At 46.9% G+C, this 16,508-nt stretch overlaps 1 protein-coding gene across 1 annotated transcript in view; it reads right to left on the bottom strand.

Moving 5' to 3' along the window:
• The window catches only part of LOC119406999 (trissin receptor), a 106,401-nt gene extending 91,376 nt beyond the window's left edge, over positions 1-15,025 (bottom strand). Inside the window, exon 1 of the mRNA XM_049419964.1 lies at positions 14,348-15,025. The gene's annotated coding sequence lies outside the window, so the exon portion shown is untranslated. The remainder of the gene's footprint in view (positions 1-14,347) is intronic.
• Between the last annotated feature and the right edge of the window lie 1,483 nt (positions 15,026-16,508).

Genomic DNA, 16,508 nt, shown 5'->3' on the forward strand with positions numbered 1-16,508 from the left:
GAAAGCTTGAAACATCCCTCTTCCCCTCACCACGAGAAAACCGCATAGCAGACAGCGGAAGGGCAAGGTTCTCCCTGCGCAAGTATAAGAAGAAGCGAGCGAGCTCGCCGACGACTTTTAAATGCGCCCGTCGCGCTCCTAGCGCCATTTTGCTGGTAATGAAGAAGCGCTTATTATCGCCTGCCGTCTTTGAGTCCTTCCTGCGGTGAAGGGTGTGTATATAACGCTCGCCGTTAGCTACGTAGAGGATCTGCGTTTCGTGGCGTAGTGGTTAGCAAGAGGTCCCTGGTTCGATTCCGCGCTCCGGAAGCATTTTTCTGAATTATTCTTCTTTGGGGCTTTTATATATATATATATATATATATATATATATATATATATATATATATATATATATATATATATATATATATATATATATATATATATATACGGTGCATGACGGTGGCGACGGTGACGGCAAAATCCAGACGAGACTTTCCATATAATTGCTATCGCAATAAAATGAGGTAAACAAATAACAACGGATTTACATTAGTGGTAAGTGCCAACATTTCCTTTCGAATCAACACTCTCTCTATGGGAAATGGGATACAGAACGGCAACTATAAATACAAAGGCTATACGTCTAGCCCCTTTTACCCATTCAAATAACGACGCAGTAAATATTTTGCAAGGCTTTTTTTATTTCCTTATCCTAAATGAGTTGAGCGTCACCACGCTCATTTCTTCAATACTGAACTCATCAGCGTTCACGGTCACAAGGGAAGAAAACAAGATCACGTGACCTCTAATGAAGGGAAAGCCACACGAATACGAGTGAAAGCATGACTGTATGTGTTGGTACTAAAAGCAAATTAAGTGTGTAATGAGTTAATTAGTTAAATTTAGCTAGTGAAGGTTTCATTAGTGGAACTTAGCTGGGAAAGTTAACTGTGACGATAATCAAAGCAGATTAAGTCAGTGCTGGGTTAATCAGTGAAAGTTTATAATTGAACGCTGATTGATAAACACTAATCAATGAAAAACTAATTAGTAAAGCCAGATTAGTGAAAATTGATTAGCAAACCCTAGCTAGTCAACGTTCATTAGTGAACGCGGGACGTCGATATAAAGTGCACGGTAAAGTAGCCGCACCGGATGGCTGTGGCCTTCGAATCGTCATAGCCGACTGCATTAGGGACCCTCTCAGCTTTTCTATCTAGAAAACTAATTTTCTTACGTGCCGCCTTATGCCAACATGTCACATCGCCATAAAGTTCGAATACCACAAACACCGCTATTGCGGTCCCTGTTCCGCACTTTGTACGACACCACCTTTACGTCCCAAAACCACGTTGTGATTATGAGGGACAACGTAGTGGAGGGCTTCGGAAATTTCAACCACCTGGGGTTCTTTAAAGGGGTCATGAACCACTTTTCCAAGTAATGATCTAATCACCCCAGTATCGGAGTCTACTGCCTCCTGAATCGATTGCCGCAAAAATTTCTCGAATCCGTCAAGAATGAGCGGGGTTACGGGGGTTTGGCGCACGCTCTCAGCGCTTTCTCTCTTTTCTCGTCCCGACGAGCGCACTGGAAGCTAGACAGGGAGGGATGGCACGGGGGAAAGAAGTTACGTCAGCGCGCGTCATGAAACGCGATCACTCTCCCGCTGTGATTCGCGTGCGCGAGTGTGGCTACCATGTACTGAGGAGTGCGGCGCCGGCAAGTGGCGGCACCCCGTGGCAAGAAGCGCATCTGATCCGAACGCCGCTCTCGATTTACGTCGGCTATCGGGCAATAAGCATGCTATGTCTCTTGCGACGTAAACTGGCAGATCCGCGACGTCAACGTGCAGACGCCCCGCCCACCGACGAGAGTGAGAACCGGCCTCTGTTTGAAAAGAGGGTGCCTGGAAAAACGGCAACTTCGCGCTCCACTTGTGGCCTTTACACGGCGCGCACGACTGTAATATTTTTCAGAGCAGTTCATAGCCGTGTCAGCTTTCCGCAGGATGTGTTTTTTCAACAAGCCCAAGGGGTGCTTCATGACCCCTTTAACGTGCGCCTAAATCTAAGTACACGAGCCTCAAGCATTTTCACCTCCACCGAAAAATGCGGCCGCCGCGGCCGGGATTCGATCACGCGACCTTTGGGTTAGCAGTCGAGTCGAGCCCCATAACCGCTACAGCACCGTGGCGAGTTAAAAGAGAACACATAAGAAGGACAAAAGATGTGGTTGGTTTGTGAATATTGACTTGATTGCTTCGTTAAGCGCGTTTAAGGCACAAAACCAATAACGAAAGATAGCGATAAGGTTGCTTTGGAGAGACAGCAACACGTGTCGCTGCCTTGCCAGAATGGTTCTTTCATCTCCTCGACCTGTAGAGCGGCTAAACCTAGAAATCCCATCGGAAAGTAATGAGCACAACTCCAATTACCCATGCGAATAAGTCTTATCGGAAAAGCACAGCACCTAGACAGAGTTCTTTCCTTAGGAGCTGCTTAACTTTGATTACATGAATCGTGAGTCACACAGAGTGATCAACAAAATTGAGTTCGGTATTGCCTGCAGGAATAAGATATATTTAACGAATAGTAACAGCGAGCCTCTCTCATATACTGGCAGAAGCCTATCCGCTTTAATTAGGCAATGGTGAAAGTTTCGCAATCGCTTATACGCAACCGAACGTGCGCACGCGCTGTTGGTATGATTGGATCACTAATTATTCCTAACCTCTGCCTAAACTGCTGGGTCTTATTTTCTGAGCCCCTGGAGAGAGACATGATAATCTTTAATGAAATTCCCGGAGATGTTTGCCTGGTTTATCGCCTGGCTTGCTACCCCAGCTGTCGAGTGATTATGATATATACAATGATCACATGTACACGCAAATAATACGTACAGTCACAAATACACATATATACAGAAAAGCCTCTCGCTTAATCGTGTAGCCTTGCTTGTAAGACGAGGCAGATCAAACTACTGAATAAAAATTGACAGCCCCTTTAGGCAACGTTAAGGTGAGCGCAGGCGAAAGCTTATGCTCTCACGAGACCCTCATTAAATTACGACGCCGTGATTTAATGGTGTCGAATTTATTCGGTGTCAGGTAATTTAAGGAGTCCGATTTCCCCTGAACCTTTCACCTTTCTCCAGCCCACCTTGTGTATCACTACCCCCGCTATCGGCCCCAATTTGAACAAGAGAGGGTGTCATCAGATGAAGTCATTGCACGACGCCAATCGGGACGTCACTGATGACTCCATGATGATTCCACAAAATTTTGACGATTTGTGGTGTCAAGATGACGTCACAGGACAGCGTCACTGATGAAGTCATGTGACACTGAGGTCATGTGAATTTTGTACCTTTCATTCATTCACTTGAGTATCACATGACTTCTACCGAGTTTTATTACTGAGTTTGTGTGTGTGTGTGTGTGTTCACGACGGTCGCTCGATTTTTCTGCTTATGTTTCTACTCACGTTTCTACTCAGTTATTAGTGCGTTCACCCTAATAACTAAGGATATTATGTTCTGGCTGAATTACAACAGCACATAACCAGGTGGCACAGTATTGCTTGATGAATCACTACAAGCAAAATGGGAGTGATTAAATGGAAGCAATATTACGAGTTGCTTAATCTTCACAGTTTTCCTGAAGCGATTAATGTACCAGCCAGGTGACTGGTGACTACTCCGCCATTCGTGCATCTGATTAGAGCTGTGCACGGGCCGTATTTCCGAGCCCGAGCCCGGCCCGGGCCCGCTGACTTTGTCGAAGGTCCGCCCGAGCCCGACGGCAAAGGGCTGCGAGCCCGCCCGGCCCGGCCCGACGTACGAAAACACAGTCCCGGGCCCGGCCCGGCCCGGCCCGGCTTTGTGAAGGTTCGCTGCGCAAAGAAAACATCGTTTTCCGGTAATTTGGCATTTTATTGAGCATATCAAATATGATCAAACAGTCTCTATTACACAGATTACAAATTTCCATGCAAAAACAGCAAGCAGTCCAACGATTCCGGCTTTAACGAAGTTCGGCGATTTTGCATTATGTAGCCCGCCGAACTAAAGTTACGTTCGCTGCTTGCACTTGTCGCCGTCACGTGTATGGGGTATGCCCATGCTAGCGTCAGCTTGCACGAAGACGAGCTACGTCGGGTCGCTCGTCGCTATCGCGTGGCTTTTCACTCATATGGGATTTGGCCTTAAATCTAACGCGAACAGTCGCGTGGCGCCGTCACTAGCTCAAGTGGTGTTACTTCTCTGTTTGTCGGAGTGCAACAGAGGCAGTGCTTTACCTGCTCCCCTTTTGTTTGAAGTAGCGAATGGAAAGGAAAAGCGGTAAAGGGCGGCCGCGGAAAAGGCGCTGTATTCGTGCTGGAAAACAATTCCCTCTCATTCGCTATATTTCGGGCTTGAGTCGGGCTATGCGCAGGGCCCGAGCCCGGCCCGAGCCCGGCCCGATAAAACTCCAAGTAGCCCGAGCCCGGCCCGGGCCCGAGGTGAAAATACGTCGGCCCGCCCGAGCCCGGCCCGCGGGCGGGGTCGGGCTCGGGCTTTCGGGCTACCCGGAGCCCGTGCACACCTCTACATCTGATTATGGCAGCAGTTAACTTCCATGAGACCCACCACAACAATGCCCACTAAATTAGGCTGACACATTGAATAACGAATAATAAACTAGTCAGAACAAGATGATGTCTGCACATTTGAATATCGCCTAACCTGAAAAAAAAAAAAAGGTACTTTGAACTCAGTAATATGAAATAACTTATAGCCATGCAGTTTTTATTTATTTGCCTGTAAAGCGTGCACCATAATAAGCTTGTGAATTTTCTCTGCATCGTCATAACCCTAAACCATCAGTCATATCTCAGTAAGCCGCAATGACACTCGCAAGATTACCAGTATACGTGGCATTTCCGTAGATTTCCCTGAACGGGGTCTTTTAAGAGCCCCAAGTCGTCGTTTCTTCTATTCTGCCGCTTGATGGATAGGGCGTATGGCTTAAATGAGACGGAGCAAGATGGGCAAACCATGCCAGATTTGAATTTACGTGTCGCGTTGCAGACACCGGAGCGCAAGGCACATTCCGACCCACGCATACCAACGCAGGCACACAGTGCCATACACCTAGGAAGGCTCCGTCTGTTTTCTTGATCTTAGCTGATTCCTTATAACGTATGGACACGGATTAGGAAAACCGCCACGCAGCCGCATGGAGGATGAAAAAGAAGGGACTAAACTTCATAGTCATACCAATTCGCGAGACTTCATGGGCCTGGATTCGAGCCATGCGAGCAGACTTACTCGTTGTGTGCTTTGGCTATTCCCTTTGTGGATAAGAACACCTGTCCGTTCCCCCTTTCTTACAGTCGTCGCCTTCTCCTAGCTCTAAGCTTCTGGCTAGAGAAATTTACAGCAGGCAAACCTATCTGCCTTCTCATCGCTCAACTTTTTGTTTTTCTTGAATCTCCGAAGTGCATCAAGCGCCCGGTTGAAGGAAGAAAATGGGTAGAACGCTGCACGTTTCGCGCAAAATCGCAATCCTCAACCTTCGGGCATTCTTTCCGAGTCTCGCATCAAATAGGACAGGAAGCATGTGTGCAGCACGCGATACGTGTGACTACTGTTTGTTGGAAATGCTCGTTGGAATGAAGATTGAATGAGGAAGACGTGAAACTGGGTAACTTGCAACACCCGCTGGTGTTACGGTTTCCTTGTTTAGAAAAAAGCCCGTTGCGCTCACGTCACGCAGGTTGTCTCGAGGGTTTGAACTGGAGAGGTGCTGCCTCCCACTGGACACGTGCGCACTAAACTTAATCAGGCGAACACACACACGCACACACACACATACAAACGCGCGTGCGTGCGTGTGTATGTGTCCATGCGCGCATGCGGACTTTTGCGACAAAGCGAGAAGAACTGCCCCTAAATATGACAGCAAAAATTTTTTGTGAGATAGCAACAGCAAGGTTTGGTGGCGTAGTTGTCCGCCGCCGCCGCCACCGGTGTCCGTAACCGCTATCGCGCACAATGAGGTAGAAATATCCAGAATAAAGCCGGATTTGAATTTCACGCCACCTGCGTGGCACGCCGGTGCGTGAAAATCCTTCGCAAAAAGATCCTATACTGGCGTCATGTCGAACAAGCAATCGCATTAATAGATGTTATATAGCGTGGTAGGAGAGTCAAATAACTACCAGGCGTCGCCCAATTCGATTTTGCGTAACGAGATGATGGCTTAGGGCTTTTCACCCACCACAAAGGGCTCAGTCATAATTCTTCATCGCCGTGATTCAGCCACAGCATCAACGAAGGGCACATAATGCCTCACAGATGTGTAGCCGATGCCTCGCTTCTCCGCAGAATGATCACTAATGGCATAGTGGGTACATTCCTACTTCGCAAAATTATGATCATTTAGGGCGTAGGGGGTCCCTTGGGACTGCACTTGTAATAGTCGTCCCGAGAGAGTTTACAAGGGGATCTAGGAATGCCGCTCCTACAACTTTCGCTGTGACTGTGCTGCGTGTTCCGCGCAGGTCTGGCCTTTTTATTTATTTCTTTTTTTTTCGCTGCATCAAACATATGCCTTCAAGCACATCATAGTTTCAACAAAGCGAACGGCTACCTACAAGCGCTCTTTTATTTGCTCACATTGCGAATTCGCATAGGTGGTTCCTGCGCAATACTTGTTATTGCTTCTAAATGTTTTAGCTTTCTCTCATCTGATAGCAGCTAGAAAAGTTATCGCAGATATCACCTCACATGATCGTCATAAACAACGTTTTCGTCCGGTTCGTCAATCGTCAGAGGCGTTATCCGGCTGCAATTCCTTCAATTTACAGTGCGCTGCACCTTGCTTCATTCCACCAAAGGTATTCATATCAGTGGTCTAAAACATAAGTCGTCTACAATTCGCTACGTTAAGTTATTCCTGTTATCCGTGAAATAATGTCTGTACGTATCTCACTCTGCAAATTTTCAGCCCAGTATAACGTGTGTGCAGATAACCATAAACGCCGCGAGGAGCTCGTTCTTTCTTTCAGGAAGTGCTGGTTATGTTCGTAGTGTCTACTCAAGTGAGGTGAAATGGGTATTTGCTTGCCTAGAGAGAGAGAGAGAGAGAGATGAAGAGGAAGACCCGGATGTTAACCAGATATTAGCATCTGATTTGCTGCCCTGCACTGAGGGGGGGTGGGTAGGGGAAGATAGGGGCCGGAAAGAGAGTGCATAGAGAGAGAGAGAGAGCACATGAAAAGACGCACACAAACACAAGATAAAAAAAACAGCACACACAGGATGAGCGTTCTGATCACAGTCGTTCAGAAAGGCCGGTCGTTTGCAAGAAGCGCTGTAGCGCAAAAATATGTCCAAATCAGGGGCGTTGCCGGAAATATCTTGCGGGGTGGGGTTGGCGGGGGGGGGGGGGTCAACTATAATTTATGTGTGTTCGTGCGTGCGTTTGTATGTGTGCGCGTATGTATAGACAAGCAAAATAAAAATTTTCGGGGGGGATCGAACCCCCCACCCCAACCCCCTGACTACGCTCCTGGTCCAAATGTTAGTTCATTGCCGCCGTGGTTTGCCTGAGTCATTTGGGATGTATATTCTAACAGTCACTTCCATTCCTCCTGGTATTCGTGCTTCCTAATTTAAAACTTACACCTGCGGAGCAAAAGAGAGAAAGATAGAGAACAAGTGATTCCTGTGATCTTGCTAAAGGCACTTCCATTATTCAGGGCGACTGATTAATCCAATCTTTCCTATGGCGATTCCCATACTCGGTTGTTTTTACGTTTCAAGGAAGGTCATGCGATGATCCCCATTCCCATTGGCCAAATTAATTCCCCTTAAACACTCAACGCATAGCAACGTATATTGCTTCACGCGGATGGTGGTTCCGCAACACGAATAAAGAACATCGCAAAAAAAAACGTATATTCTAATTTATTCGCCATTAGGCTGATCTGCGCGGCATTGATGTATTATACAGAACCCGGACGAGCTACGCCCCATAGATAGGATGGGACGGCTGGCCTCATTCTATACTAATTAGCTGATCCAGGCTCAGGTAGTGGCTCTTAGAAGGCGTGGTGCGTAGATTTAGGGCATCGTGGGCTTTGCAGCTCGTGTCGTTCCCTCTCTTCGTCCGTGTGTTGGTCTGCGCTAGAAAAGTTATTACGGTGCTTTGCAAGGCTCACTCCCGCCAAAGCTATGTGAGATTGCAATCTCGTTACGCTGACAGTACACGAGGCGATATTTAGCGCAAGGTAACACGAGGACGAGAAGGGAGGACACAACACGTGCGCTAACTTTCAAAAAAAAATTTTTTTGAAAGTTAGCGCTCGTTTTGTGCCCTCCCCTCTCATCGTCGTGTTACTTTGCGCTAAATATCGCTTCATGTCTTACCAACAAGACCGCATTTCTCCCCTGGTGACAGTACCGAGCGAGAGCACGTACGTTCCTAATTAATCAGAACTACGCAGTCAGGGCTGCTCGAATGAATGATTCAGGACGGCTTAAATGAATCAAGGCACATCTATCAAACAGAAGGGACGTAAAATTCCGGGGACGCAGAGTCATGCGGCCTTAGGTCGGATGTATCATTGATAGCGATGCGCACATAATAGCATAAACTTCAAACAAATACCGTGGGCCAATATTTCATTCCCAGACACGTGGCCAAAGGTCATAATAATTGTTGGGGTCTAACGTTTCAGAACCACGTTATTATTATGAGCGACGCCGTAGTGGAGGGCTCCGTAAGTTTCACATGCACCTAAATCTAGGTACACGGGCCTGTAGCCTATCGCCTCCATCTAAATGGGGCCGCCGCGGCCGGGATTCGATCCCGCAACCTTTGAGTCAGCAGTCGAGCACCATAACCACTAGTGTAACCAAAGGTCACGTCTGCCGCTTTTTAACCGTAAAGCGAACTAAATCGCCCCACTATTCTGGTCAAAGTACTGACGTTTAGCATTTAGAGGATGGTTAGATTACGTTTCTGCCCATCGTAGTAGCTTAACTGCTAAGACGTTTTGCTGCAATGTTCGAGGACGAGAGCTCGATTACCAGCCTTGCAGGCCACATTTGGATGTGGGCGACTTGCAAAGAAAAAAAACGCGTGCACTTATATACACGGTAAAGAACCCGACTTAGCCAAAATTGATCTGCAGCCCCCAACTACAGCGCGCCTCATAATCACGTCGTGGTTTCGGCGCGTATACCCCAGAAAAAAGTATGTAGTATTATATTTATACGTAAGCCGTTTTTTGGTGAGTGTTGAGGACACTGCGCCTAGAGTGAAAGCGGCAAGACCTAAGAGTATTGCTCATACAAACCTGACTCCCACGCTATATAGGAGCCCGAGAAACGAGCCCTAACCAACTCGTTCCCATTTCAATAACGTGGCCGGCAATTTGACGCCAAGTGTGCTAGCCTCCTCCAATTTCCTCTGATATTTGAGTATCGCGCTAAAGCATACGACGTCACGTAAAGACCGTTTCATCATCGAGTTTTGCATTTAGCAATCCCGCATACCTCACAGCATTATGAACTCACAGCGCGCCATTGAGAAAGCCATTCACCGTTTGCGTAACCCACGAGCGTGTGCAAAAATTTGTTGTACATCCTTGACGTAGTGAACCACTCGGTGCGAAGTGTGTGAGCGCATCTATGCGTGGGCGCACTGGCGTAGCCGGGAGCCGGAGGGGGGTCTACAACCTACAACACCCCCCCTCCCCTATCTTTTTCAATTTTGCGTGTGTGTATGTACACACGCACACATAAAAACACACACATGAACATACATAAAGTATAGTTAAACTCCCCCCCCCCCCCCCCCAAAAAAAAAGAATATTTCTGGCTGCGCTCCAGCGTGGGCGTATAGATAAATGGCCCAATTTTTGGTAGGTGCTGCTACTAATGAAACTGCGTTATTTCAATATAACATATTCCTGGGCTTGTTGGCGCGGTCTGTTAAACTTAGTTCGCGGCCGAAAATCGAAACATAGGAAAGAACGGCAGCAGGCATATGTAGTGCCAAATGGCTTGATGTTTCCGAGAGTAGATAACAGGCGTAATTTCTGCGCCCGCGCAGCAGATTGTGTACTTACGACATCGCCAGACGTAAAAGACCGAAACTGGCCTCCCGGACAACTTTACTTTCTGCGGAAAATAGTTAACGAAGTAAAGAAGGAAATGAACACTCGCCGAGAAGTAAAAAATATAACGACCTAAAAACGACGTTTCGAAATCTGTCCGGGTTTCCTGGTCACAGTCTTGGTCACAGGACCCGGTCACAGGTCACAGTTCGAAATGTCGTTTTAAGCTCGCCATATTTTTCTTGCTTCTCGGCGAGTGTTCGTTTCATTCTTCCCCGTGTTCTTTCTTCGCCAGACTGATTTCCATCGAACTCTTCACTATAGTAAAAGAAACCACAGTTCCGCAGAGACGAACTTTTTTGAAAACACACCTTGAGAGTTTGTAGATACTTAAGGGAGTGTACTTAGCTAACAATACATGACAGTCGCGAACTTTTTCTCAAACTTGCCAGTGTAAGAGAATTCACGTACAACCCGCATCACTGCGGCCCTGTACTGTAACCACCCAGAGAGCTACCGCAAGATAGAAGAGGGATCGAAGTTTGCTGGTGGTAATACACAATGTAATACCGGGCCTTAAACTATGTGTATATATATATATATATATATATATATATATATATATATATATATATATATATATATATATATATATATATATATATATATATATATATATATATATATATATATATATAGACGAGAACAAAACGAGGAACACGAGTAGCAACCACCGATAGGAACACAGAGCGCGGTAGAAGATGGGGACAAAGGACAGCAACACACGCACAGCGCTACGCCTGTATCGCCCTTCTTTGTCGCCGTCTTCTACTGCGCTGTGTTCCTTCCAATGTTTACCACCACTCCCAAGATTCTGCACTAAGTGGCAACCACCGCTCCTCTGAGGAAGACGAAGTGGAGCGGTGGATTCAGGTGGATTCAGAAGAGAGAGCCTGTCCTGCTTTGTCGCAACGCGGTCATGTGTGTTGTTTCAACGTGCTTCAGTAAAGCCAGGAAGGGCACTGTCAAGTTAATTCAAGTTAGATTTAGATTTTTATGAAGCTGTACAAACACTGCACGCAGCATGTTCGGGCTTTCTTTACGCTCTCGGAGACGTATCAATACGTATGCCGTTCCGTGTAAGTTTTCCAATGAACTCCGATGCGCAGCCTGTGCCATAAACTCCGCAATTTCTTACGCCAGCTGAGGTCCCACATCTGTCTTTATTATTATTATTATTATTATTATTATTATTATTATTATTATTATTATTATTATTATTATTATTATTATTATTATTATTATTATTATTATTGGAATAATTTTACGTAAGACATGTGTACAAAAATTTGCAAATCATGATCAAGTAAATGCATGCAGCCATGTTTTACGCCTGTACTGCAACGATGAACTCGTGATTAATAAATTTGGTGCCCGAAATGGGAACCCTAAGGTCACCTCGAACAATCGGTGTTAGCTTGGCCACCCTGGGCATCTTGCGTCTTGTATAATAAACCATTTCTCCAAAACGGCGCACGGAAGGAAACCATGACAAAAACAAAAATAGACACAACAAACACTATTGCGTGTGCTGTCAGTGCATGCCGCGTGTGTTCTCTGTGTCCTCGTTTTTCTGCGCTGTTGTATGTCAAAATGATATCGTTCGTACCGGAGAAATATATTATAAAGTAATTATTTTTTGGCTAGTTCGTCGTGCATAACTGGCTGAGACATATTAGCGCATAAAAATCGACGAACACAAGAAAGTCTTCATCTTCTTTCTTGTGTTCGTCGGGTTTTTTTTTTTGCGCTAATATGTCTCAGCCAGTTGTACTAGAGAACGCCCATTAAAATATGAACGTCCACCGTAGACACAGGTGCCAAGCATTTAGGAAGCGCCCTTGCTCGGAAGAAAGGGTCCTGGGACACTGGCAGAATCCGACCTCAGCACGGAAGGTGTTGAAAGCGTTGTTGCGCTTTTAAGAAAAACCAGTCTTAAATACACACTTTAAACAGTGCCATAATCTCCTTTTTTCCCTTTTTTTATTTCCTTTTTTGTTTTTTTAACGTCTCCTTTCCCTCCTCTTCCATTCCTCCCTTTCCCGCTTGATCTCAAGCGCAGGGTAGCCAGCCGGTCCAAGAACTTTGCTAACCTTCCTGTGTTCCCGCCATTTCTTTCCTCCTTGTGAGGTTGTCCCCTTAAAATGTGAAGGCACCAGCGGCATCTGCCAGGGCCACCGCAGCCCAAAACCTTCGAGGACAATTTTCGTCAACCTTAAGTAAAGGCTGCTGGTAAGAAAGAAGACACACAACAGTATAAATGCATGTGTGCCGCCACAGTGCTTACGGTGCTTGCCTGGAGACCCGCGACCAATCCCGGCCGCGGCAGTAGCCACTCGATGGGAGGATAAATGCTAGAGGTTCGTGAACTGTGCCATATCAGTGCACGCTTAGAACCCCAGGTGGTCGAAATTATTCGGAGCCGTCCGCTACGGCGTCTCTCACAGCCTGGGCAACTCTGGCGCGTTAAACCCCATAAAACTAACCTAACATTTGTTGTCCTAGTAGAGTCGCTTAAGCGCTATCACCCAGTTATAAGTAGGAACAACGTCTAATCTCTGAAATGATCATTCACTGAAAGCAGTATAACTGAGGTCGAGATTATAAACACTTGGCGGTTAACAATGTCTCCACGATACCCGTATCAACACTATTCATATCAGTTATTTACTGAAACGTTACCAATATAAATTTTCACTTTTTTTCTTTATAAGTCACAAGGAGCACTTTGATGTACGCGGCCAAAGTAACGAGTGTTGTCGCCTCCCTTTTTCAGTCCTCGTTTTTTAGGGCATTTTTAATTATAAAGTAACGAACTACTCACGTTTCACACATGCAAGAAAGGAAAATACCGACGCCGACACACGAGACGATGTAGCAGTCGTGAGCACGCTTATAGCTTGAACAAGGGAGAGCCTGCCACACGTTTCGCCACATGGTGCTATCAGCGACACCTGCCAATACGAACGAGAGTCTCAGCACATGCGCAGTTCGTTTGCGCCGTGGTTATTTTACTATCGCGCTCATCGGTGAGCGCGCCTTCGACAAAGGTGCGCTCAGATGACGCAGTGCGCGCAATGGTGCAATAGCATCGATGCTAACACACTGCGCATGTGGCCACCCTCTCATATGTGTAGGTAGGCGTCACTGATTGCACGGTGCGGCATGCGCTCCCGTATTCACTTTAAATATGCTCACGACTGTACGATACTGTGCCGTTGGTTGCGCACATGGGAATTACATCCTGTTGTTCCCTATATGCTACGGTGCTGGAAACCTGCTTCCCGACCAACGTGCGTCACGATTGTCGTCTATGGTAACACAAAGGCCTAAGTCAGGTTAGAGTCAGTTTTCTCGAAATCTAACTAAGCGAAAGTGTTGGCACGACGTTCGCGAAGTTCTGCTTGCTTCTGGGGCTGTGGTCTCAGAAGGGGGAGGGAAGGGGGGTTTATGATATGCAATCACTTCCCATATAATTTCTAGAAACGTTTACCGAAGGGTCTGATATAATGTAAAATGACCCGCCGTGGTCGCTAAGCACGAAAGTCGTCGCGCTGCTAAGCTCGAGGGCGCGGGTTCGATTCCAGGCTCACCCGCGTGCTTAGATTTACAAGCACGTCAAAAAATGCCAGGTGGTCGAAATTATTGCGGAGTCCTCGTAATGGCGTGCCTCATAATCATATCGTGGCTTTGGCTCGTGAAACCCTGGCAATTATTATCATTAAAAGTGCTGGGAAGTTAGGCGATAAGCTTTTCAGGGGCTGATAACAATGTGGCCGAGCATCGCTTCAAGATAGTAGAACCAGTGGAAGTTGCGCGGCCAAGCTGAATCGGTAATATGAGGAATAGAGAGAGAGCGAGAGAGTAAGGCAAAGGAAAGACCGGGAGGTTAACCAGGTTGCACCAGGTCTGCTACCCTACACGGGAGGTGGGGAGGGAACGATTAGAGAAAGAGAAGGAAAGAGAGAACAACTGATACTCTCGCATCGATAGCAGCGTTCACTGCACATGCCCAGAAAGTCTGAAACTGCGAACTGTCACAGAGTGCGGTTCAACTTCGACTGTCTTGAATGATCATGAGGAACAGGTACACCATGAGATTCACAGCTGGCTAAAAGAACGTAAAATCTGAGCACACGCGTACGAGCAGGCCGGGCTAATATTCGTTGAGTAGGTTGCTTATCGTCACTTACCAAGCGAGTTCCGGCTTCAGGCTCCCGTTATCCCAGCATCCCTCCGTGTTCCTGAAGAAGCTTTCTTCTGGTCACACTGCGTCGTTAGTGACACTCAAAATCAGCCACACGTACGCACTCACTGATCGTTCACCGAAGTAGACCGCGTCTGGCTACATGTTTCGTCCACCACGACGGATAGCCTCTTGTTCGGTGCATCCCGCACAAGCGCGCATTAGAAGGTCAAAGACGAACGTGCAAGACGAAGTTATCTGTCGCAGCGCTGCACGCTTTTTGCAGGAACAAGGCGGAGTAACAGTTAAGGCACCGTCATTAATCTAAAAAAGAAGATAAACGTTGGTTCTGAAATGAAACTACCTACGAAGCACAGTAATTCAAGACACTGGCGCAACAAGACATCGTCGCAAGAAGCCAGCTTTCCGTAAATATGAAAATTCCAGTGGCTCTCAAGTGGAGTTGAACTTTCGCTTGACAGCGTCAACAGTTGGTGCACGAACACGGGAACGCCACCAGCTGAGCCACCGATTATCCAGGCGTGAGAGCGGATGCCGATATCTTCAATGAAGAAACAGGCAGAGTCCGACTGCAGAGAGCGAAGAAACCGAACCACGCCGAAAGGGCCGCAGAGCTGTCTTCGGATCTTCGCGGTTCAGTTTTAACTGCATGGAGCGCTCCTCCAACTTCGGAAAAGCGCGCGAGCGCGCAAAAAGTTTTGAGGTGACCACTCCGGCGCCTCTGCGTTTTTCGATCTGGCCATCCCGGCCGTGGCGGCTGGCGCGCCCGCCACGGAATCAAAGAGAGGGGAAAAGAGAAAAAAAATTAGGGCGGAGGCACGGTGACGCGCAAGCGGCGCGGTGCCGCCATCTATCGACAGGATGTGACAACTGTGGCCCCGCAACAACGCGCTTTGCCTCTACCACAGGCGTAGGCACTGAGGGGGGAGGGGAGTGCTCGTGCCCCTTCCCCTCCCCCTTTGGAATTTTTCAATTTTGCATTTGTATATAGGCACGCACGCACATACATTAAGTATAGCTGAACCCCTCCCCCTCGTAAAATATTTCAGGCTACGCCACTGGCCTCGACGTTCCTCTATACTCGAGCATTTTCAAAAGCCACAGTCTCGCGCAACGAAGAGTCGGAGCCGAAGCTGTCAGTTTAAAACAAAAAAAAAAGAAAAGATTGCTCTTTCGGAATCTGTTTCCCCGAGGTTCCTTGTTTCTCTTTCGCAAATTGCCTAGTCATGTCAGGAAGTGAACGAGGCACAGTGCTGCAGAACTGCGATTTGTTCTTCGAAGGCTTAGTCAGAACAACGTGGAAGTAAAAAAAAAAACATTTTTTTTTTTATTATTGACATGTCCGCTAATAAACAACTGTTTTCCTCCTCACAAACGAGCGCTGCTTGACTCGGGTACAAAGCGCCAGAAGTTTGACAGTTAACGGAGCTGAAAACGCGCTGAACTGATTATAATCTTTCGAAAGAAAAGCACTTAATGAAAGGATTACCAACAGAGGCAAGTGACAACGGCGAATTATAAATACTCTGTGAAGACTTTTTACTGCTAACTTCGCGTCGAATCCACCCGCTAATTGGGTAGAAAATGAACGCCAAATTACGCTTCTGAATTTTATGCCGGAAATGTATTAGTGCCACTGCGTCCCCCTTTCCCGATACAGATATCAGAAATCTTTTCAAATTGTAAGCCGATTTAAAAGGGTCCCTAAACAATTCCCCAAAAATAGGAATAACGAGCGCGTTATTCTCTCCCTGCGTTTCCCGTCTTTTCGGCGCAATCCGTGACACCAGCAGTCTGTTCCCGTGACGTCATGAGGAAGTAATCTCTCGATTGGTCCGTATAAGAGAGATATCGTTCGTTAATCGTCTCCTGCTTTGCCATCGTGTATGACCATCGTGCGCGATGAACTTATTTCACTCCGGATTGTGCGTTTTCGACTGCGCAAGCGAATATACTCGTGTAACCCGAAAAGTGCGAAATCCTGATAGGCTCAACGCTTAGGGCTGACGTTGTCCACGTGTTATTAAGAAGAAATAAGTGGTGAGGAGGAGAGAGGGCTTGTAGGCAGGGTAGATGAGGGCAAGAAAGAAATCACTCCCTCCTCTTCGAACTCGGAGTGGTTTAGGGGCTCATTAAATGTACTGTAA

The sequence above is a fragment of the Rhipicephalus sanguineus genome, chromosome 10 (assembly GCF_013339695.2).
Source record: "Rhipicephalus sanguineus isolate Rsan-2018 chromosome 10, BIME_Rsan_1.4, whole genome shotgun sequence".
Taxonomy (NCBI): domain Eukaryota; kingdom Metazoa; phylum Arthropoda; class Arachnida; order Ixodida; family Ixodidae; genus Rhipicephalus; species Rhipicephalus sanguineus.